We start from the raw sequence: 26,460 nt of genomic DNA, 5'->3' as shown, positions 1-26,460 counted from the left end.
CTCCACTACTGCAGCTGTGACAAATGCATGCACATATTACTGAGCTGTATTAATGACAGTAGTCTAAACAGTAATATTCTTGAACATTAATGAGGACTTCTTCCCCTAGGGTTCTGTTTGTTAAAGAAAATATCTCTGTCTCAGAATGCAAGATAGTAGCTGTTAAATGCAAATCACAGTATTCTGAAGCATATGGTAAGTATTCATTCAGAATATAATTTTACAACTTGAAATTGTATAATGCTACTGCAGGAATGATTTTGATGAAATGAACTGAATGTTCTGCTCTTGCTAACTAATCACACAAAAGAAGCAGAACATGGAAAGCAAGATTCGGTAATCTGTGTGTGCGAAACATATAAATATAGCAAGACTAAAAAAATTTAAATAATAATTAATAATTGACCTACTTTGTTGTGATTCCTGTCAAGAACTCAGTTGCTAGAATCAGCTGTGTTCAAAATTCAGAACAATTACCAGCTGTTATCAGCTACTGAAAGGACATGTGTTGCTGTTGTCCTTCTATGACTTCCTAATGACAGCCTGCTGCTACTTTGCTAATGCTAATGTCAAAATGCATAGATTAGTTTTCTTAAATGTTGACATTTGCCATACACTGTATGAATAGTATGAGCAATTGTGATGAACAGTGCTATTTTCTGCCTGGTGGTTACTATGGCAACCACAGAGACTTGACACGATTCCACCTCACAAGACTGTATTGTCCACACAGTAACCCCTGATTTGAAAACAGCTTTAAGGAGGTCAGTAATACTGTACTATATAGTGTGAGACCACTGTTGTTTGAAAAGAGATAAGCTGCTTATTTTACTGCAATAATATGGGTGTTTTTACATTCCGTAATGACACGCACATTATAATTTTGCTACTAAATAAAGAGCAAAAATTCTAACACCACTCTTATGCAGTGCCTGTTCCACATGTTGATTTTAACATGTCCTTTAATGCTATATCATATGAAAAGCTTGCATGAAAACCTGAATCCTGTGAATGCAGGAGCAAAAATGGCAAAACAGAAAGCAAACTGAAGAGAAACAAAGTTTGTTTTGAAAGGAATATAAATCTCACATGGCAGCACAAATAAATGAGTTAAATATACTGACTGGTGCTACACTGACTGGTGGTACAGAAAGTGTTGTTTGAATTAGAAATACACAATCTCAGGGGTTCTAAGATGGCCGCTGTTCTGTGAGCACTGCTAATACCTAGCTCTCCAAATCACCCGGGATTAAAACAAACCCAGAGGACAAACCAGCTCTAAATTTGTAAAAATAACTTTGTACATCAACTCTGAACAACATTTAGCAACTAAAGGGAAAGAAAAAGTGACTGATTTCCTTCTAAACCAACAGGATTAACTGCGATTCAGGAAAGCCAGTTTAAGACATGTGGTATTAAGGCCTTACAACTGAATACTAAGCCTGGAAAAAACTAAAAACTACAAACTGCAAGATGTCAAAAGAAGACAAAAATATGGAAATGACCATAACCAAGACAAAATTCTCAGAATTAGTATCACCAGAAAAAGACTTAACTACTAAGACACAAAAGACAACTGAACAAGCAGACAACTCTAAAACTGTAAACAAAAACACGTCAGACCAGCCAGCTAACCTGAAAGATATAAAAACTGCCCTACTACCTATTCAACAAGCAATAAAAGACTTATCCTTACAACTGCAATCCTTTGCTAACTCTTTCAGCCAAATAATAACAAGAATGGAAAAATCTGAGTCCAGAATAACTGAAAATGAAATAAAAATAGACTCCGTATCTAAAAGAGCTGACCCCCCATGACAAAGAAATGCAAAGTTTACAAGCTAAAATAATAGACCTGGAAGCAAGGTCCCAAAGGAATAATATTATCATAAGAGGAATCCCAGAAACTGTAACTCATAACAACCTGATACCAACCATCAGACAGATAATAAGTACCTTGTTAGATGAATCAGAAGAAACACAACAGATATTAATAGAAAGAGCCCACAGAGCTCTGAGAGAAATACAAGCTTCACTGATACCAAGACCTGTATATATCAAATTACAAAATTTTCAAGATGTAAACAAAATCATATTGGCTGCTAAGAAGAAAGATACACTTACTTGAAACAATAACAGACTATCCTTTGCACAGGATCTTCCTCTGCAGATAAGGCAAGCAAGACAACTTCTCTCCCCCATACTGTAGATTTCTAATGATGAAAAAAATAAAATTCCAAATGAAGTACCCAAATACACTGATTTTCTACATGAAAGGAGTTAAACACATAGTCGCTAGTCCAAAAGAAGCTAAAGAAACCCTTTTGTCCATTTTCAAGAAGATCCCATCCTCAGAAACTAAATAAAACCTTTAAAAATGATGGGCGACCCTCAAGCGTCAAATTGAGCCGTTTCGCAATCTCTTTGGCTGGGATTTGACCTTCCACAACTCCCCTGGGCTGCCTAGGCCTTTACTTTCTCGAATCAAACCATAAGGCTCACAGCAAAAGGAAATACATGCAGACTAGGAACCAAAAAAATGAACAATGTTTCCAAAGCGTGACTTTCAAGAAGGCGCTACTTCCTGGGACTTTGGCTGCTCAATTCGTTCCCCCTACAAACTCGAGAGCTCCAAGAAGTGGCTGGAACAGTCACTAAGAAGATACAGAATTTAATTTTAAATATCTTGCCAAAGAATAACGAAATGCGACTTCATCAATCAAGAAACAGCTATTCAAATGAAAGTTGACCAGCAAACTACAACCTAAATATTTCAAGATCCAAGGTACTGTTGCATGAGCCTTTTTCAAATATGTATATGCACTGACATTAATCCAGAGAAAAAACCCAGTTTTTGAATGACAAACAAGACTAGCTTAATATATCTGTTGAGACTGCTGCTACTGCGGTGGTGGTGCTGCGGTAGTGTTGTCGCCTCACAGTTAGACGCTGCCCATTCGATTCTCAGTTAAAGTGTCTTCTGTGTAGCGACATGCGTGAATGGGCCTTCCTTTGTTGAAGGTTGTACATTAGGCCTGGCAAGCCAGTACGTAAAAAATCTACTGCCAATCATTAGTGGACCGGAGTTCCGCTGTGGTGACCCCTAATCGGGAAAAGCCGAAAGACACAAACAAACTGCTGCTAAATGTCAAGGGGAAAAAACAAAAGGTGTTTGATATATAAACTGTATAAATATTAATGGTATTGAGGAGGTTAAACCTCTAGTTCACTAAAATATTAGTTAGTCTGCAGAGAATATATTCCGACAAATATTTAAGCTGTATTTCAAATCCTGTCTGGCTTGGATGCCCCCCCCCTTTTTTTCTTTTTTTTTTCTATCTTCCCTATTACCACTGACTATATACCACTGTTTTGAGGTTTTTTAAAGGCAAATAGAATGGTCTAAATAGCTAAATAAATGAGGGGAAAGAGGAGTACAAAGTAAGTAAATGTAGAGTTACCAAGCTTGACCTTTAACTAAGAATGATATATTTTAGAACCTGATATGTCACCATATAAATGTTTAGTATTATCTTATTAGAAACACATTTAAAGTAGAAATCAGTCACAAGTTATTATCCATAAAGGTTGAACATCTTAACTGTTTTAACATGATTGTATAAATGATTTGTTGGAAGAGCTTAGGACATTGCCAGTAGTGCTTTTCTAGGGAACTAGTATGTTTAGCTTTGTCCGCATTGTAAATAGTTATGTAGGGAGGATAACATATATTACATATTCACATAAAGAGATAACACAATCCAAACTCAAATTCCGAAGTAAACTGTACACTGAACCATCATTCTGTCCCCTGTCTTATTCCTGGTTCAAGGGCATAGTGGTTAGGCACAGAGTAGGGATGGGAATAGTAAGATGCTTTCCAAATTTATCACACAACAACACATACAAAAACCACAAACCAAAACCATCACACAAGGCACGTATTACAAATATCCCCAGCTCATAAATGTGGGAATTTGACTAGTGGAACATTAAAGGGCTCCAAAATAAGCAGAAAAGGAAACTATTCTTACACCTTACACTGCAAGCTAAAGCCAACCTCATATTAATACAAGGAACACACCTCACTACTGAACAATGGACAGAAATTAGCAAGAGAAAATGGATCTGACAAATTATAGCTTTGAAGGGTAAAACAAACAGTGCAGGTGTAGCTATAATAATTAAGAACCAATTCCAGGAAAAAATACTCGAAACCAAAGCAGACAAGGAGGGAAGATGGTGCTATATAACTTTTACGAACCCTACACTTCCAAAACCCTTAATGGTTCTTAATGTATATGCACCCTGCAACAACCAACATCTCTTCTTTACATCACTATACCCTATCTTTAACCAATCTAAAGATCACTATCTGGTGATTGGGGGTGACTGGAACATATATCAAAACCCAGACAAGGACAAATCCAATCTGATCAAAGCATATAATAAACAAGCTTTCTTCACTTTAAATGAATTCAAACAAGACTTCAAGCTATATGACCCTTTTAAATATGGAGCTAGTGACGACAAAACTGAAAAATTTACATTCTGCTCACAATGTCAAAAAATGTGGTTGAGGATAGATTTCTTCTTAATCCCAGACATATTTATTAACATAGACCCAACAATAATTATCCATACCAGATTCTTTTCAGATCATTCTAAAATTATGCTTAATATGAATTGGGACAAAAAGACATATATGGTGACTAGGGGCTACAACTGGTCACTAAACCCTAATTTGCTTACCAAAATCGAAGTAATAAAAGACATAGAATCAATATTAAAAGCAGCCATTACAAACATTGCTAAATCCTGAATACCAATGGATATAGAATGGGCTGTGACCAAAACACAAATTAAGGGGAATATTCATTAAAAGAGCAGCACACTATAAAAAAACGCAACTGAAAGCGGAACAAGACTTGAAAAAGAAGATAGATCTTCTTGAAAACAATCTATTAACCATAAGAGTCAAACAGAGACAGACCTTTTAAAATTACAAAGAGATCTCTACTTATTGCATACTAGTAACCTATATTTTTATGAAACCAGAATGTTAGTCAACTATGCAGAAGAAGCTCAATTGCCATCTCGTGCATTGGCCAGAATTATAGCCCAGCTTAAAACTGCCTCCAGAATACCAGAAGTTAACTACAGGGACAAACACTACACAAAAAAATGAGGACATTGTTAAACTTTTTGAGCAAATGTACACTCAGATTTATGGAGAACAAACACTACAAGCTTCAAAGGAAGATAGAACCTGCTTTCTTCAAAACCTGAGATTTCCGAAACTAGACCTAGACCAACAAAAAAAAAACTAAGTGAACCTGTATCAACTAGTGAAATAATCACAACAATCAAACATTTGAAAGCACACAAGACTTCAGGTCCAGATGGACTCACCTCGGAATTCTATAAAATTTTTACCCCTTGATAGCCAAAATTCTATTTTATATATTGAGCTACATAATAAATAATAAAATAAATGATGCACACTTCAATGCCTCCAAAACCCTAAAAAGAACAAGCTGACCTGAAAAAACCCGACAGTTATAGACATATCTCCCTTCTAAATATAGATACAAAACTACAATTCTTGCAAATAGACTGAAACATTTGATAGAGAAAGTCATCTCTCCCGAACCATCTGGATTTACACCACTTAGGCAGACCAGTGACAATACACTAACATTAAATGCATTAATATCTTATGCTGACTGAAACAACACAAATATATATGCATTAGTTGTTGACGCTCACAAAGCCTTTGACAGAGTCAATATAGAATTTTTACTTTAAACACTACCGTACTTTAATATACCCAGCAACTTCATTCAGATTATACAAACACTCTATAGTAACCCATATACATCCCTATACATAAATAAAACTTGGTCAAATAGAATTCCAACAAAAATGGAACTAGGCAAGGATGCCCGCTATCACCCCTTCTTTTTAACCTATATCTAGAACCACTCTTCTTAACCAATAAACAAAATACGTACCATAACCCCCCAGTAATTTACAACCTCAAAATATTTTTCTCCACCTTTGCGGACGATTTGAACATATACTGTACCACACCAAACTCAGATATAAATAAAACATTAGCTGCAATTGAACACTTCTCGACTATGTCTAACTACCAAGTAAACCTCAACAAAACCAATATCTTCCGCTTAAAACCACCCAAACCTTTCTCACTTTTATCACTGTTAGGCAAAATTAAAACTAAAGATGAAATTAAATATCTGGGTGTCACATTTTCCCAAAATAACAAAGATTTTTACCAAAATAACATAACCCTAAAATGGCAAAACATTACACAAGACTGCAAAAGATGGAGTAATCTAAAACTACCATTCCTGGCTAAAGTTTCAATAATTAAAATTAATATTCAACCTAGATTATTATATATATTTATGACATCACAGATAATTATACACAACAATTTTTTTAAACAGATGCACACCTTGCTTGCAAACTTCATTTGGGAACCCAAAAAAAACAGGATCTCCTATTCTAAATTAACACTTCCCAAAAATAAAGGAGGACTAGGCCTTCTGGATTTTGAAACCTATTACTTAATTATCAACACTAATAGAATACTGAGAATAGCTTAACACAATCCGACAACTAAAACTTGGTCTCCTACCTAGGTAACAATCTATTATAGATATATTAAAGCACTGGGTATCAATCCTAAAGGACTACCATTTCTAAACCAAAAAAGAATGCAATCTTACAATATCATAGATTCCCTAAAACACTCCATCAACCTAACACAAAAACTCTTTCAATCCTTGAACCTCGCACAAGCCATGAAAATGCTACAACCCCTCCATAAAAACACAAATTTAAAAATAAACAATCAAATGCTGAATCTGGACCCTTACCCTCCATTAATAGATAAAACTATCCAAGATATATATCCATATTTTAATTGCTCGAGACAGGAAATGAGGAATAACTTAAACCTTCCCAAATCATACACAGTGATCCTAAGACAAATTAAAGAACTGTGTTCCAGTTACCTCCAAAACACTAATATAACTAAGAATGACATAGAAGTATGTAACCTACTCTGGAAAAATATCCTTTCAACAAAGAAAGCCATTACAAATTCATACAAAATCATAAATGACATTAAATTCCAGAGGGATCTCCATTTCTTGAACTACTGGAGAAAAATGAATCCATCTATAGAAAACCAGCAAATAAGTCAAGCAATTAACCTAACACTAAAAACCATACCTCTCCAAAAACTGGCCTACACTCAGCTCATGATTAATAATAACACATATTTCACACCTGTATTCCTACATAAACGTAATGCAGCGAGATCACCATTCTGTCCACTCTGTAAAGATCAAACAGCTGACTTACTTCACATATTTTGGAGCTGCAAATGTGTCACAAACTTTGGAATTCTCTTAAATTACAATTACAAAAAATAGGCAGACATCTACACTAACATAGGAATTTACTATACTACACATTCTCCCACCCAACATTCCAATGAAACAAGCCTCCACACTGGTCACAATTTTTCTCCTAATGAAACTATATATAGCGTTTAAGTGGCTTGACTCAAGTAGTATCTCTTGGGAGGGATTCAGACAGCTAGCCATAAAACATCTATTGGCCCACAAAATAGTAATGGATAAAAAAGACAAAAATACAAGATGTAGGGAAATATGGGAACAAGCCTATAACATTATACTAGCATGAGCCAGCAAAGATACACTTATAAATATACCATAATGGAATTTAGAATGACACATATGATCAACCACTCAAGATATTTTTATGGTTTTGATTTACAAATTACGACTTAACTGTGAAAGCATCTATGTATATAGTGTAGATAATTTTGTTGATTGACCTATATCTTATGGTATGAATCTCAATGGATAACACTGTACTTTTGGTCATGCTTGTCAGTTATGTTTGTTATATGACTCATATTAATAGATAGTGAAAAATAAAAACTACTGAAAAAAAAAAAAGAAATACATGATCTCTCTCTCTGTCTCTGCCTCTCTATCATAGGAGAACATTAGTGAAAGACATTCTGATTTCATCCCCAAAAAAGTACATGGTGGTCTGTTCCACCAGATACATGTGGCTGTGGGATAAATATAACTAGAATGAATTCTATTGGGAAATCCGAATTCTATTGGGAAAGCAGAGTAATGAAACCATAACAATTAGAGTACATTGTTTCATAACGTCACAGACTATTCTAACTGTGAGATCACACATAACAAAGGGACATGCCCTCTTCCATAAAAGTATTTCACCTCAAGATTACTAGATAAAGGTAAAGAGGTATGGAAGGCACAAACGGCCTTGACCTCTTGCAAAAACTGTTATAAATGCTGTTTGGTTGCCTGAGTTTTATGTTGAAATGCGTTTCTAATCATTGATCTTATGAAATGGAGCAGCCGAAGGCTTGAGTTCTGAATACATGACATTCTGAACCAAACCAGACTAGCCTGCATGATCACAAACAACTCTGACTGAGCACCACAGTGTGAAGTACAATGTACCTAATAACCACGTACAAAGGGATGAGCTCCCATGACATACAATGGACAACTTTACTCAGAATAACAGGACAGTAATCAGGCAACACAGTTCTAAACAGCAAATTGAGTGCAATGTCCTCCAGTATTAGCAGATCAACTTCAGTCCTCTTGGATGAGCAGTTATGGGACCATATAACAACACATGTGAACAGATTTGTTATATAACTTGCAAAGAGGTTTCAGAATTGACTTCAGGGTACAGCATGTCTTTTGAGAATGACAGTGGGAGTACATAACAATTTAAAACATGCAGAGTATTGCATGATACACATTCTGTGAGGGTAGAAAGAAGAGAACAGACATAGCTAACCCTTGGATTTATGAAGAATCCCCTCTATCCAAGGGTAGAAAGAAGAGAACAGACATAGCTAACCCTTGGATTTATGAAGAATCCCCTCTATCCAAGGGTAGGAAGAAGAGAACAGACATAGCTAACCCTTGGATTTATGAAGAATCCCCTCTATCCAAGGGTAGAAAGAAGAGAACAGACATAGCTAACCCTTGGATTTATGAAGAATCCCCTCTATCCAAGGGTAGAAAGAAGAGAACAGACATAGCTAACCCTTGGATTTATGAAGAATCCCCTCTGCACTGCAGAGCGATTACTGCAAGGTATAGATTCTCTATCTGCAGGCCCATGTGGTGGTCAATGAATAAATATTTTTGTCCCAGTGGCATGGTACAGAATCTACTATGCATCTTGTCCATCTCTGTCAGAACCCTACCAAATTAACACAGATTAGCAAGTTCCATACAGGAATCTTTTTACAGAATGTACCCCTACTTTCTTCCCCTTGACTGTCATATCCTAATCCCTTACATCTGATAATAAAAGCTCCAGTACATCCATTGGCCACACATTGATTCAGAATGTAAGACCCCTTCTCTCAACTCATTGTCAGGTTCCTGGTCAGTAATTTTTCATAGAGAAAGCCCCCTCCCACCTCTACCACCTGACATCATGCTCCTAATCTCTCCATTAATCCTTCATTCTCTGTCCCTATGTCCACTGTCCATGCCACCAGTATTTACAGATTAACCTTCCCTCCCAGTCCTGTGTAATGTTTGTAGATCTACAGCTCAGAAGCATGGATTCCTTCCACACTGTACTTCCTTATTCCATGGAAAATGTGGTGCAAAAAAGGAAGCCATGAAGAAAGCTGTAGTTGCATTCTGGTTTAATAGTTCTGGAGGACCTGAAGGCCACTATGACACACCCAAATGTCAGATGCCGTTTTAAATAGATTAGATAACAGTTTTCATGCCAGTTTCTGTGATGACAGCTCATCTCACCTCACTCATCACACTGACCTCCATACGAGTGATATGCATCAGTAGTTTGCATCCACCAGATGCTCACAGAATACATAACTTTTTAATTTCTTTTTTTTTTCAGTAATTATGTTCTCATTATATAAAGTGTGCTTTTTGATTCTAAAATATGTGTTTTTACTTTATTTTCTTCACTGTAACTATATTTACTAAATTTACTACACTTGTATTTTGTACTTCATGTCTGGTAAGCAGCTACCAGTTACTTCCTGATTCTGAGTCATGTATGGTCCTGCATTTTGATAATGCTGTGTGTGTGTGTGTGTGTGTGTGTGTGTGTGTGTGTGTGTGTGTGTGTGTGTGTGTGTGTGTGTGTGTGTGTGTGTGGAGGGGGGCAGCTTGTAGTGGGAAGGCAGGTTTTCTGTAGTTTGCAGCAGATTTCAGCACATAAAGTGACACAGTCTGCAGAGCAATTAATTAGTTGTTCAGTCGGGCAATTACACAGTAAGTGAATAAGTAACTAAATGCATTTATAGTCAAATAAACAGTAAGAAATGAGAAAAGGAACAGGATAAAATTCCCAGTAAAGTTTATTTTACTTGTCATACAGTGTAATATCACAGCTATAGCAGACCATTACTAAAAGATTTCCTCTCTGCCTCCTGGCTTTGTAACTGCTCCTCAGCTGGGACATAGCTCTTTAATAGCCTCCATCACCTTTCTTATACCTCCCTTTGAAGCACTAAATCACTTTCCCTGCTTATCCCCTTCTAATACCTCTCTATATTGTTCTTCTTAAACTACTATTCCTACTTCTAATTAGCAAAACCGAATTATTATTTCATCACTACTTCTCTGTTAACACTCAGACTTGCTCACCTCCTCTAATACCTCACTACATTGTGTTTCTTACCTACCTAATATACCACTCTCTTTTCTGTAACGTCTCAGTAAAAGGCTTGTAAGATTAATGTTTGTGAATATCAATAGAAATTTTATTACATTGACTATTATGCTATGTATTCACTGCAAGTGCATTATAAAATTTGTTTTTGTAAATACTGATTGCATTCAATATGATACTGTGGAACTTTTCTCCATGGAACTCCATTGAAAAAGGGCACCTGTGCCCAGTCAGACATTCCCGGTAAACAAATATCTGTAAATAAACAATTGTCTACCATGGGATGATTATCCAGCAAGAAAATTAGGAGTATGTGAATCACCACAAATATAATCTGAAACTCTATCTATATGTAGGATTAGGTACTGCAAGTAGTACCTGGTAGGCTGGCAGGCTACCTACAGTACCAAGTTTCATATACAGGTCAAGTTGTACTGAGACCAAAATCCTGTGGGATGATTCACAGCATTCTGTTTTCAAAAACATATTTAATTCCCTGGTACACAAATGGCCCTGCAAGTCCATCCTTCATATTGGGCTTGAAGAACACAGGCATGAGTGCTACATCAAGCTACAGTTGAAGTGAGGAGGAGATTAAGATGGCCGCCAAACTATGAGTACTGTTACTCCCTAGCTCCTTCAAAGTTCAGGGTAATTCCAGTATGTTCGATACAGAGCTTTGCCAAAGGTAAAGAAATAAGCTTTCCTCTCTGTATAAATTCATCCTAAGAGGCCTTATCACTAAAAGGAATTCAACTGGATACTTCCAAAGTAATAAGATTAATCTTAATGAGGCCTTTTCCTTTGCCAGGCCATCTCCATGAGGTTCAAACTACTTCTAGCTATTAGCTAATTCCAAGAGGAAAATACTAGGCTGAAGATGTCAGATCAAGAGCCCAGCATGGAAAAACAAGAGGTCATCTCCAAAAGATCTAGAATGGGTAAGCAACAGGAATCAGCCAAAAATATAATTAAAACAAAATCAGACCAATCTGCAAATCTTGATGACCTAAAAATGGCCCTCCAACCAATGCAGTTAGCTATTCATAGTTTCTCCAATTAATTACAATCCTTTGGAAACTCTGTTAATCAGGTCATCTCTAGAATTGAAAAATCAGAGGCTAAGATCTTGGAAAATTAAATTAAAATAGACAAGCTGCAGATAGAGGCTACCACTAAACAAATTCAAGAATTACATATAAAAAATATTGATTTAGAAGCCAGTAAGATCCAACCACAAAGCAGTCACTTTTGAAGTCACCATCTCCCCCAACCACCATCTCACTAGGATCAGACATAAAAACTTCTCCAAAGCTGATTACTGCCTCCTGAGGGATGGTATAAACAGCTTCACAGCCCCCTCCCCCTCTGTAGGAACTGGCACCAATATCCAAAACTTCACCAAAGCACTATACGAGCTTTTATACAGATGCATGGAATCAGGAATACCTGACAGGACTAAATCATCCTTCGCTAGAAAGAGGAAAGCTGTCTGGGGGACATCTGCAATAAATAAACTCTATAACAAAAGAACAAAACTTGCTGTCCAAGACCAAAAACGAGCAGGTGCCCATTTGGAAGCAATGTCTCCTTAGCCTGAACAAGCAAATAAGAGCACTAGTGAAATCCTCCAAAGCAAACTTCAAGTCCAAATTGGCCACATCTACCAGAGACAATCATAAGGCCTTCTTCACGTATGTCCACAACCTCAAAGGAAGCACCCAAATCTGTTCAGAACTGGTGGTCACAGAAAACACATATACAAATGCCATAGATATAGCAAACTTGCTGGCTGACAGATTCAGTGAAAATTTTACCCCTCTGCCCCCCCCCATCTGTAAGTCAGGACATCCCCAGTACCTACCCCCATCCCCTTATATCTAGGGGACAGGTCATCACTACTCTCTCAAAGGCAAAAAACACAGCTTCGATAGGACCCAATAGCATCCCAGGGTGCATCCTACGCGAACTCAGGCAGGAACTTGCAGCATCATTAGGCACCCTAGTCAACCAAAGCCTGAGTACTGGCGTCATCCCTCATTAACAAGGACATTGGCAACCTCCAATCACTTGGGAGGTCATAACAGAAGAACCACTGGCCACAGCGACTGAATTCCAAGCTTTTATTGTCAACCAACAACAGTCTTTACCAACAGGTTTAGCTCTTTCATCCAAACACTATTAGGACTTTCTCAGAACAACATGATGCTAAAATCCCAACCATTAAATACCCATGCCCTTCAACTTAACAATCTTAATTACACATTAATTGGTGACATCACAATAAAACCATTTTAAGACACAGTAGCATTGATGATGATATAAATGACCACTCACTTACCTACATCATCAGGCATAAAACCAATACTCACATCCCACCCTCTATTAGAAATATCAGATCCAAAAAAAATGTAACCCTGATCTATTCCAAATGGAACTAAGAGCATGCATTTGGGTTCCCTTAAGACACCTCCCTTTAGATGAAGCCGTTAATTACTTCAGTTCTACCTTCCTCACCATTCTTAACCACCACGCTCCAACCAGATCCATTAGAATTAAAACCAATTCTTGCATTCTGCAACTGTGAGTGAGCATGCCCATTCCTACGAACTTTGTAGCGGCCACTTTTCTCATCTCACAGCGGGGCTAGTGCCTCGGCTCTGCCGATATAATTGAAGGCAGCTTTCTCATCCTCCCTAAGCTGGTCCCTGCTTTCTGCAACTGTGTGTGAGTGCAACCATTCCTAAGAACTTAGTTGCGACTACATTTTCTCTTTTCTCATCTCTCTCCAGGGCCAAAAAGAGATATGTAACCTGTGACCTCTCCTGTTGCTTGTAACCTGCTCCCAAGGTGACATGAGAGTGGTGTGAGTCCCTCTGTACTTCCCATCCCAATTTAGAATGCCATTATTCTAGACGCTGTACTGCAGCTGCCCCAGAACTCATTTATTCCCACTAACAGAGCAGAGTACACACAACAAGTGCTCCTGTAGTATACTTCTTATCCTAACTTAGAACACCCTCACCCAAGGCGCTGTACTGCAGCTGCTCCAGAGCATGCATACTCCTGCTCCCCCCCATTAAAGCGCTTTATAACTGAGCAAGCATATTAAGCACTCCTAGCATATTTTCCTCCCATTAACCAATGTCTAAACTCATTCCACAGCACTAATGCTACCGCATATGGCCTAAAAGTGGCTGGTTTAACTAGTTTGTGATAAACTACTAATGAATTTTCTGTAGCACACTGATGGCCTTATCAAAACTTTACTTTTATTTTTTATCTTTCGACTCCAGTTTACAGGCATAGCCATGTTTTGTTGAAATTGCTCAGTTTAAAGACATAGCCATGTTTTATTAAAATTGCTTTTGACTCTGCTTTGAAATTGCCTTGCCCTGCTGAAATTGCTTCTGACTTTGATCTAAAAACTGCCTAACCATCCTTTACTCACTGTATAGAGATAAACTGCTTATTAATCTGTTACAATTATATTAGTCACTGTATAGAGATAAACTGCTTATTAATCTGTTACAATTATATTAGCCTGCATATATAATTTGTTTCAAATGTATTAGTCTGCCTGCATTTGATGTTGTACCTCTTTATTAATCTGCCTTTCTTTATTACTCCCTGTCTCTGTTCCTCTCACCTCCCTCCATATCTACTTCTCCTCCTACACTGTATTCCATTACTTTCCCCCTCCTCATCCCTTCTCCCTTTACTCATATTTGTCTGTTTTTCCCCTCTCTTTTACAGCACTCCTCTCCTAAGGGTCCATCTCTACCTCCTGAATTACACAGTCTCCTGCGTAAAGCCAAGTTGGCCCACCTGGACTTTCTCCTGCTCATTAATTTTGGGATTCCCGAAATAAATCCTCAGTGCGGAATCCCATACTTATATTGCTCTCTATAAATGTATGTACCCTCACTACAAACTTAATTATCAAATTACCTCATTTGCCAGCCTAACCCTCAGTGTGTGTGACTCAGTAGTCTACCACAGACCTTAAAGATCACCCTGTAATCTCTCTACATCTAGCCTCTCACCTCCAAATTCAAACCCCTCCGACGTCTTACCCCCACTCTTCACTCCTCACCTCTACTTTTTCTTTCCTCATTCCCCAGTCTCTTAGCCATCCTGCCCCACTCTATTTTTTCCCTTTTGCCTCTCTAGCTGCATACTCTACACTCACCACTAGGTGACAGCACTTTCCCACCTTGCTTGCTCATAACTTATTCTAAACTTTAAATCTCTCTTCTCCTGCTTATTTTTTTTTCTTTCCTTCCTTTGTCTTTCCTCATTTCTCCCTCTCCACTTCAGCTCCCAGTTTCCTCTAAAGCTTACTATCCCATACCTCTACTCCTCTCTCCCTCTATCTTGATATTACTCCCCCTTAGAGTTGTTCTAGTCCACTCCAATTCTACCCAGCTTTACTGTATTTTTTTTCCACTTACCTCAGCTCCTACCTGCAGTGGCTGATACTTTTTCAGCAGGACTCTTCTGCTCTGTTATATCCTGCTCCGTTCGCCCTGCGGGCTCACTCCGCTCCCCTACCCTGCCCCCAAATCTCACCCACCCCCGGTGCTCCTACATTTATTGCCATCCCATACTCCGTCCCCTTTCCCCTCACCCAATCACTCAGCAACAGAACCCCTCCCTCTCTACTAGCACCAACCTACACCCCTCCCCCATTCAACCTGCCCTGCCTACTTCCCTCTAACCTCCATATTCCTACCTCACCTAAACAATCTCCAAACACATAATGTCTTTCTACACCACCACAATTCTTAACTCTACTACACTCCTACTCCTACTACTTCTTCCTCTATACCATATCACATCTTATACAAACCTCCATATATACCCCTCTCCTCCACCTCTTCTCCCTAGCTTCCCAAACCACTTCAACAACATCTCTGCCTCTCTTACCACTATCCACTCCACCTCTCTATTAACTTTAAAACTCTTCCAAATCCCCTCAAATTTATACAAACCTAAACCCACATCTCACCCCCCATCCCTAACCAAACTAAATCCTAAAAAATGCACTCATCTCTTCTCATACCTCTTCTTAGCAGGTGACATTCATCCTAACCCAGGACCTAACACCTCTCAAACTAATAACCATAACTCTAACAGCAAACCTCTTCATAAAGACCTCAAATTCCTCACTATCAATGCCCAAAGCCTAACTAATAAAATTGCCCTGCTTCATGCCTGGATCAACCATAACTCACCAGACATAGTAGCCATCTCTGAATCCTGGCTAAAACCACATATAACTGACTCTGAATTCCTTCCCCCCGGATTTCAATGCCTCCGATCAGTCCGCCTAAATAAAAGAGGTGGTGGAGTAGCACTAATTGACTCTAACCTTTTATCTATTACTCCCTTCCCTAATCCTATCCCATCCTTTAACAACGCTGAACTAGTAATTGGCATGCTAAAATTAAATAACCAAAAAAGTATCTGTATCATCTCCCTTTATATTCTCCCTGGCAATAACACCAACACCTTAGAAGACATCCTCTCCTGGACATGCACTAATATAAAACAAGAAACTTACATAATGGGAGACGTGAATATAGATTGGCAAAAAATCATAGACCCCAATCCCACCATATCTATTAATCTCTTCAGCTTTACTCAACTTATTCATACCATCACCAAGCCCAACAAGACCAACCACCTAGGCTCTATCCTAGACTTGATACTAGTCTCCCACCCAAATAAAACCACTATATCTGGTGTGACTCCCGATCCATTAGGAGACCACCTCCCTGCTTTCACCCACAGAGCCACTTCCTCTTCCCCATACTCCCACCACTTCCTACAAACCCGTAACCTAACTAACTTTAACCCCTCTACCTTCTGTGACTCCCTAAAGCTCATAAACTGGAACCCACTAAAAACCTTACCTCTAGACGAAGCCGTACACTTCTTTAACTCTACATTCCTTTCTATCCTAAACTCCCTAGCTCCAACTTGAACCAAAAGTGTTAAAGCAAAAACAGCCCCTTGGCTTACAAAAGCCACCAAGAAAACTATGAAAGAAAGAGACAAATCTTGGAAAAGCAATCACCAGCATAAACAACCTGAGCTGCTACTAAAATACAAACAGTTGCGAAACCTAGCCAAAAAACAAGGCATTAAAGACACAAAATCCTATTACAACCACCTCCAAATAAATCTTACAAAAAAACCCAAACAATTCTGGAACTCCATAAACTCCTTCCTCAAGCCTGGTACTACAAATAACCCTTGTCCTGACACTAGCAAATCTGACCAAGAAATCGCCAAACTATTTAATACATTTTTCACCTCTTCCATTGCTGAACTGACCAAAACCTTCCCCAATAACCTCCCCTACCCACCTCATCCCCTACTTCCTCCCCACCTCCTTCCACTCCCATTTTCAAACTTAAACCTGTATCCACCAACCTCATAAAAAAACTTCTCTATAAACTCAAACCTTGCACTAATGCTCCTGACAACATTCCCTCCTCCTTCCTAAAAATCTCCTCTGACAGTATTGCGCTCCCTATCAGCATCCTTATCAATAGGTCACTACTCGAGTCATATGTACCAAAACTATGGCGTTCCGCTTATATTCTCCCACTCCACAAGGGTGGCAAAAACTGCAACTTCTCTAACTTCTGCCCCATAGCTATCCTCTCTCCCATCTCCAAAGTTCTCGAAAAATGCATTCACATACAGCTCATGCTATTCATAACCGAACATCAACTACTCTCTCCAACCCAACACGGCTTCCGCCCTGGACACAATACCAACACAGCCCTTCTGTCCTTTTTACACTCTATCAACTCAGCTCAGGACTCTGGCAACTTAGTTTCATCTATTTTATTAGAATTATCTAAAGCTTTCGACACAATCTCCCACACTCATCTTCTACACCATCTATCCAACCTTAATATCTCCCCAAATACTCTTTCCTGGTCCTCTAGCTATCTTTCTGACAGGTCCCAAGCAGTGAAATGGGGCCAATCCACTTCCACCTTCCTTCCAACACCCACAGGAGTTCCCCAAGGTTCCATTCTTGGCCCTCTTCTATTCAACATCTTCATTAATGATTTCCACAAAGCCATTCCAAACACCAAAATTGTCCAATACGCAGACAACTCTACTCTGATCTGCTATGCTTCCAACCAATATGAACTCAAATTACTAACTCAATCTGCCTTTTCAACCACTGAAAAATGGATGCTCCAAAACCACCTCTCACTCAACGCTAACAAAACCAAAATCCACCTATTCACTCCCTCCAAAGCAAGTCCCATTGATAAAAACTCATTTGAAATTACCAGCCTCAACAAATCTATCATTGATATTGTTCCCTCTGCCAAACTTTTAGGGGTCACCATTGATGAACACCTAAAATTCAACACCCATATCCTACAAAACATCAAAAAAAAACACATAAAACTCGGCCTACTCTACAGAAATAATCACTTCCCCTCTCCCTCCACTAGATTGACCCTGGCCACTACATATCTTCTCCCATCCCTTCTATATGGTGCTCCATTACTTACTAATCTAGCTTCCACTCTTACCTCCAAACTAGAAGTATGCTACAACAAAATCTCCAGATTTGCCACAAAAGCAAAGCCCTTCTCTCACCACTGCTCTTCACTACTAACTCTAAACTGGCTTGAACTCCCAAATCAACTAAACTTCCTCCAAATTGTCACAGCCCATATATTAATATTTCAACCCATCAGCTGCCCCTCTTTATCCAATATCCTCCTACCTTATAGCCCCCCAAGACCTCTTAGATCCACTCATCAAAACCTTATTACTATCCACAAACCTAAACACCCTGCTGGTCAACTTTTACTCTCCCATACCTTAGCTAAAAATGGAACTCCCTGCCCTCCACTTTGAGAGCTTGTGACAACCTAAACACTCTCTAAAGCCTACTCCACTCCTACCTATTTCATCACAGGCATTGTAACTGCACTCCTCTCTCCTCACCTCCCAACCTCCCCTCTTCCTTCTCTCCTGGCTGACCTTCCTCCCTCCTAATCACCCCTCACTTATACCCAGCCTAGAAACTACAACCAATCTCACCCTTAGCAACTACCCTTCCTTCAAATTAAAAAAAAAAAAAAAAAGTGTACAACTACATATTTGAATGTACCTTATATTGACTCTTTTTCTATTGCTATTTTTCAACTTGTTTATGTGAAGGTGCAATGTGATACTTCTACATGTCTATTTTTTATGTAAGTTGTGATACAGAACTTCACTGCTTAATCAAAATGAACATTATAATACTTTATGTAACATTATAATACTTTATGTAACATCATAATACTTTATATAACTTGCTATGTGGAGCTTTTCTCCCCGGGCCTCCACTGAAAATGGGCTCTTGAGCCCAGTGGACCTCCCCGGTCACCAAACTGGAATAAATAAATAAATAGTTCTGCCCCATGGCTTTCTAATGAAACCAAACACAAAATTCATCTCAGAAATAAATATTTGGGACAAATGGAGAATGACTAAAAACCATGTAGACCAATAAACCTTTAGACTGCTAAGAAATGATACTAAGAAAGCTATACTTTCTGATAAACAGAACTACTACCTACAATTCCAACAACCTAATCATAACAACCCACAAAAATTCTGGGCAAGCATTAACCAGCTACTCAACCCAGGGCAATCTACTACTCCCAACCCTCAGAATACTGACCAGGAAAATCCCATCCATATAGCTAATTCCTTCAATACCTTCTTTACAGATGCTATCCAGACATTAGCTAGTCAACTATCACCTAATACCTTCACTCTACCTTCCTTTACTTCAACCCCACCCCTCCTTTTCAATTCAAACCTGTCCCAACCACATTTATTCTAAACCTTTTAAATAAACTGAAACCATGCTCTCCCTCAGCAGACCAACTGCCTTCTGAATATCTACAGTTATCATCCTAAGCTTTTGCCTACCCCATTTCCATACTGATCAATAGAACCATTACCGAAGGTCACATCCCTTCCTTATGGAAAGTCTCCCACATTATCCCCCTCCATAAAGGTGGACACTCCACTGAGCTCTCAAACTACCACCCCATTGCCCTAATTATTCCTTTAGCTAAGATCATGGAGAAATGTATCCACAGGCAATTACTCAACCACTTAATTGATAATAACTTACTTTCCAACTGTCAATATGGCTTCAGACCATCACACAGCACTACCACTGCCCTCCTTTCCTTTACTGATTGCATTAACAGTAACCGCAACCGTAATAATCTTTCTTCTGCTCTATTTATCGACCTGTCTAAAGCATTTGACAAATCACCAGATTCTCATAAACATACTACAATCTCTATCATTAGACCCTCTTTCCATTAAATGGTTCCAGTCCTACCTTAATAAACAACAGCAGGCAGTATTATGGCATAACACTATCCACCCACCTACCCGTTACCCTAGGTGTCCCTCAGGGGTCAATACTAGGACCTCTCCTCTTCTCCATATTTATTAACAACCTTCATCTTGCATCCCCCAAGCCACATGCATACAGTATGCTGACAACTCCACACTGATATGCTCAGCTACTTCCATCCAAGACTTTCACTCTTTTACTCAAAAGGTATTTAACACAGTTGAGCAATGGTTCACACAGCGCTGTCTTCTTTTGAACCCCAAAAAAACAAACTCCTCCTCTTCAATCCTACTCAAAAGTCATCTCCTCTTAATTTCTCTGTGACATCCACCAATGGTACTATAATATCCCCTGATCCTTCCACCAAATTACTTGGTATCACCATCGACAATAATCTGAACTTCGACATCCATATCAACAATGCTATAAAGACTGTCAGCAAAAAACTTGGCACTCTCTATAGGATTAAACCCTTCCTTTCCCCTACAGCCAAAACTACAATAGCTCACACTCATCTAATCTCTACACTCCACTATGCCTCACCCATTTTCACTAATCTATCCAAGAATAACTTCAGTAAATTGGAAGTGTCATACAATAACATTGCCAGATTTGCCACAGGAAACCCATATAGAACCCACCATTGCATAAACTTAAAGCATCTAGGATGGCTGGAACTACAAAACCTGATTAAATTCCACCAGCTAACCATTGCCTATAACATTCTTTATAACCCTTCCAATACTCCAATTTTATCTACCATTATCACCCCCTATAAAAATCTGAGGTCCTTAAGATCAGCAGACAAACTACTTGTACACACCTCTAAACCTAACAACAGGGCTGGGGATTCTCTCTTCTCTAATGCTGTTGGAAAATCCTGGAATCTTCTTCCCAGTGACCTCTCCTCACTCACCTCTTTACCACTCTTCAAAAACAGACTTAAACTTTACCTCAAAACACACTGGCTATGCCCTTGTACCAAACCTGACTAGTCATCTATCTTTTCAAACTTGGCTTTCCCGATCCTTTAGCAATATCACTATAAAATTAACTTCTTTTTTACTATTGACTTTGCCTGTATAATGCATTGTACCTGTGAAATGCATTGTTATGATTCTTGCCCTCATTGAATATCCTATGCTAACCTGTATGCTGTAGTATATATGTTACTGTTGTGTATATATTTTTTTTCCTATTTGTTATTGTTATTGTAGTTGTATGTATTTGTTTATGTCTTGGAGCTTATCTCCCCAGGTCTCTACTGAAAATGGACATATATCCAGTTAGACTAGCCCGGTCAACAAATGTAAAATAAATAAATAAATAAAATAAAAATTACAATGCAAAATTACAATACAAAATTATATGCAATAAAATGTGTACCACAAGCCCTTTAAATGACTTTGGTATCTGTCCTAAAATATGTTTCAATTTCAACAAAGCAGAAATACTCACATTGTCTTTTATTCCTGGGAAATTAGTTGCATCCAGAAGCAATTGCCACTTTAATTCACAAATGTCAAGATGCACGTCTGAAACCCTGCCTTGCACATCCTTAACCAATTGTTGCAAAACAAAAAAAATAAAAACATGTCCCTGATGTGCAGAAATGTGTCTAGCCAAGGCATTAGTGGGTTTCCCTTTTCTAATATCTAATAAATGCTCGTACACCCTATCTTTGAAATGCCTACTAGTCTTTCCTACATAGAATGCCAGGCAGTGCTCACATTTAGCCATATAGGGCATATTTTGACTTAAACAATTAAAATGCCCATGAAATTGCACCCTAATTCCATTAATACATAACCTACTCCCAGTTTCCATTATGTGTTTGCATATTGCACATCTTCCACATTTAAAATTACCTATTGTTCTATTGGTGCTATGGGGTCCCATCCAGCTACTCATCTCCAAAATGTCTTTAAAGGATCTATCCTTCCTAAAGACAAATTTCGGGGCTCTTCCCAATTTCCGTTCAACATCCCTATCCAACTGCAACAGCCCCCAGTTTTTTTGAATAACCTGGTTAACCCATTCCACATCCTGATTAAATGTAGTAATGAACATCAAACAACTTTCCATCTCCTTTCCATCATTATTCAATCCCCTATACCTTTGCACATTCTTATTCATTATTGTTGCTGCAGTTCCTGTTAAAATGGGTCTATAAAAGCCTTCATTCCGTTTTCTTATAATTTCTTCTTTAACCAAAGTACACAAAGGTTCAGGGTAACCTTTCTTCATGAATAAACCTATTATATAGTCGGTTTCACCAAGAAACTCCAACTCGTCACTAACCATCATGGCTGCCCTTACCAACTGCCCTTTTACTATGGACTTTTTCTGATGGTAATGGTGCCAGCTATGGCATTCCAAATAAGAATTTGAGAAGGTAGCTTTTCTATGTGTCCCTGACACCAAACACTTATTCCTTCTGTCAATCCTTAACTTCACATCTAAGTAGGATATCATCTCAGGGCTGTCTTCATAGGTAAATTTAAAAAATTCCACCGTCTGGTTCATGTATACAAAAAAGTTACTCAACACATCCTTTGGCCCTTCCCAAATGATAAAAATATCATCCAGGAATCTTGTATAATGCTTAATATGCACTATAAATATACTAGGGAATATACATTCCTGTTCCTAGTATGACATAACATAGTTGGGATATACGGGGGCTCATGCAGTCCCCATAGCTACACCGGTTAGCTGTTTATAGAACTGTCCCTCAAAATGCAAGAAATTGTTGTTCAGCATGGCCTCCATTAACATGGTAAACACATTCATTTGATCTTGGTCAAATAACTGGGTTTTTTTTAACTGTTGTGGCAACCCCTAATGGGAGCAGCAGAAAGAAGAAGAAGAAGAAGAAGAAGAAGATTTAACTGTTGCTCCAACCATTCTAACCCAACTACATGGGGAATCACAGAAAATAAATTACATATGTCCACAGTAACCAAAATTGTGTCTTCAGTAATAATTGTGTCTCTTAACTTTTCTAAAAAGTGCCATGAATCTTTGGTAATATAGGAAAACACGTCCAGCCCTTTTTGTAAATGATAATCAAGATATTTGCTAAGTGTTTGGATGAAAGCGCTAAACCTGTTGGTAAAGACTGTTGTTGGTTGACAATAAAAGCTTGGAATTCAGTCACTGTGGCCAGCCATTCTTCTGTTGTTACTGTTGGACTCTTTGTTACCTTGTTTGGTGTGACTTGGGAGGTCATCTCTGCTAAAGTTGCTCGACTTTGTTAGGACATTCACCAAAGCCATGGACGAGGGGAAGCTGTGTACACCACCTACCTTGACCTGGCCAAACCCTTTGTCACTATTCCCCACTTGGGCATAATAGATAAACTCTCTCAACTAGGCATCAATCCATATGTTGCCAGATGGGTAGCAAACTGGCTCACTGACAGAATCCACGTAGTCAAAATAGGGGAAGCCACCTCAAGCAGTAGACCCGTAACAACTGGAGTACCCCATGTTTCAGTCTTGAGGCCTCTGTTATTTGGGATATACTTTTCTGAGGTGCAGGCCAAAACCAGAGGGCTATGGCTGACCAAGTTTGCAGATGACTGCAAGATGGGTGCTGTCATCAATTCCCCTAGTGATGTGGACATCCTCCAAGAGGGTCTCACTCAGACAAATGACTGGTGCCAGAAACATGGCCTCAAGCTGAACACCAAAAATGCATCATCATCCCCTTTAGGGAGACTGAAGTCCCCACAAATTAATGCATGATCATCATCCCCTTTGGGGAGAGTGAAGTTCCCACAAATTATCACATTAATAGCAAAGTCCTAAGCATTCAATCAGTCGTGAGGGATTTGGGCACCCAGGTTGATAGCAACCTGACGTTTGACCACCATGATGCTCTCATGGTACGGAAAGCCTTCTACATGGCCCACCTCATAAGTAAGGGTGTCTCTTCCAGGAACAAGGAGGTCATAACAACCTTGTATTCTTCCCTTATAAGGCCCATTATTGAGTACAATGCACCTTTTGGCATGTACCTCACAAAGCACAAGCAGCAGCTGGAGAGACCACAGAGGTTCCTCAACAGGAGAATCCAGGGCTTCAAACATATACCATACACAGATAGGCTAAAACCCCTATCCCTCTACTCAGTTTCATACAGACTCCTCAGAGGTGACCTCTGTCTGGCATACAAGGTGATTATGGACCTCACCTTGATGGGACTGCTGCATATCTGCAAGTCAAGCTCCACTCAAGTAACCTGCACGTGTGGCCTCAACCTGGTCTGTGACATCTACAGGAGCTGTTGGCAGGACAGATTTGTATCCCAGAGACTCCCTCATCTATGGAATAGACTCCCTCTCCATATCAAGCAGAGTACCTCTTTACCCTTTTTTAAGCACAACCTGGATAACTGGATTGGAAACAGAACATATACCCCTGGGATTCCACCCATGTCCCTGCTGGACAGTGGCATTGGGTGCTGATTTGTCTAAACATGGGCTAAACTCTTGACTAGGCTTATAACGGCCTCAGGGCCAATAGCCTAGTAAGCTCAATATTCCTCTTTAAACCTCATCAAAACTATCAAACAGACCTCGGGTTCCTTCCTTGACAATATGTCCGAAGCGAATCAAATAATTATTGAAAGGGCTCGCAGTGCATCTCGGTCTTTCCAAAGTACAGAGAAACCTAGACAAATCTATGTGAAGTTTGTGAATTACCAAGATGCTTTCAAAGTTTTAGTATCAGCCAAAAAGAAAAGAAACTTTACCCGGAACAGTAATAGGATCTCCTTCTCTCAAGATTTATCGATACAGATTAAACAAGAAAGACAAGATTTATCCCCCTTTTGTGCTTAGTTGATCCAAAAGGTGACAACATTCCAAATGAAATACCCAAATATACTATCCTTCCAGCACAAAGATATAAAATACTCAATCGCATCAGTGAAGGAAGCAAAAAGTGTCTTTGGGGCAGCTTTTGGTGAATTGCCTGCAAGTGAAACCAATGGTTGATGACTTTTTCTTCATCTTTCCTTTTTTCTTGTCTACTCCAGAGCTCTGTCTTCTCTCAGTTTTGGGAATAAACTGGTTTTTGGTCCTCTGGTTCGTCTGCAGCTTTGGAGTATGCAAAAGTACTAGGTGTTGCTTCTGACCGGGTTACTTATTTCTTTGCACTTACGTTGGGTCTCTTCCTCCCCTTCCCTCTTCACCCCTCCTCCATGGTATCTGCCAAGTGCTATCTATTCAAGAAGCTCAACTATCACGATGTTCTTCAATTTAATTTCAATTCAATTTACATTGATTTTGACTTCCATCATGCTGGCTGCGATGGATCAACACTTCACCTCGTCGGAAGAGTACTCATGCTATGTTGTCTATTGCTCATTGCATAGAGGCTGGAGAACACAACAGGGAACAATAGAGGTAACTCCCTTCTTCCAACCTTGTAAATAACCGCGTGCAGCTTAGTGAGTCTTTTTATTTCATTACTTTAATGCACAACAACAACAACTTTAATGCAGAGCATTTCTAATACTAATTTTCATTGGCAAATTAATTAGTTTCAGTGGACTCCTGCTACCACTCTCGCTTGTTCTCACCAACTGTTCGCATTGGCTTCTTTTAATCTGGACGTGTTAATTTTGATGGGAGTCTCTCCCAACATACAATAATTGTATTTGCTGTTTTGTGTTTACTTCGAGCATTACAAATGTATTTGGTTATATTTTTGTAGTCTATTTTAATAAATAGTTGAACAGTTGTACATGACATCAGATATATTTGCTGATATTTCAAGTTTGAAACACTGTTATTCATTTATGTTCCTACTTAATTGATATGTCTGTTTTGTAAATGTTGGCTCATATGTATTCATCTTGTTCAATATTCTGCTCATACTGTCAGTTCTTCCCTTTATTTTATTAGAAGTTTATATTTACTTCTTATTAAATCCATGAATGCATCATTGGTCTTTTAAAGTGTCATCCACGCCTAATTATTTTTTAAACCTTTATTATGGCAGTGATTAAACGTCTGCTTTCCTCCTTCTTCTTCTTAGCTCTGTATATTAGGATTTCTATTTAAACAGTTAATAAGAGTTGATATCTGGCTAAACAGCTAAATAGGAGCAATTGGTAGAGTTACTTGTGCAGTTAGGTAAATTATGCTAGTCTTATCTTATCTAAAATATATTTTTATTATAGGGGAAAACTGATATAAAAAAAATCAGTCTTGGAGTTAAACGTCAGATAATTTGGTATTATTTTATTGATGTATGTCTCCA

Source organism: Protopterus annectens, chromosome 2.part2, assembly GCF_019279795.1.
Source record: "Protopterus annectens isolate FY-2018-M chromosome 2.part2, PAN1.0, whole genome shotgun sequence".
NCBI lineage: Eukaryota > Metazoa > Chordata > Ceratodontiformes > Protopteridae > Protopterus > Protopterus annectens.
Note: the sequence above shows the minus strand (reverse complement) of the source record.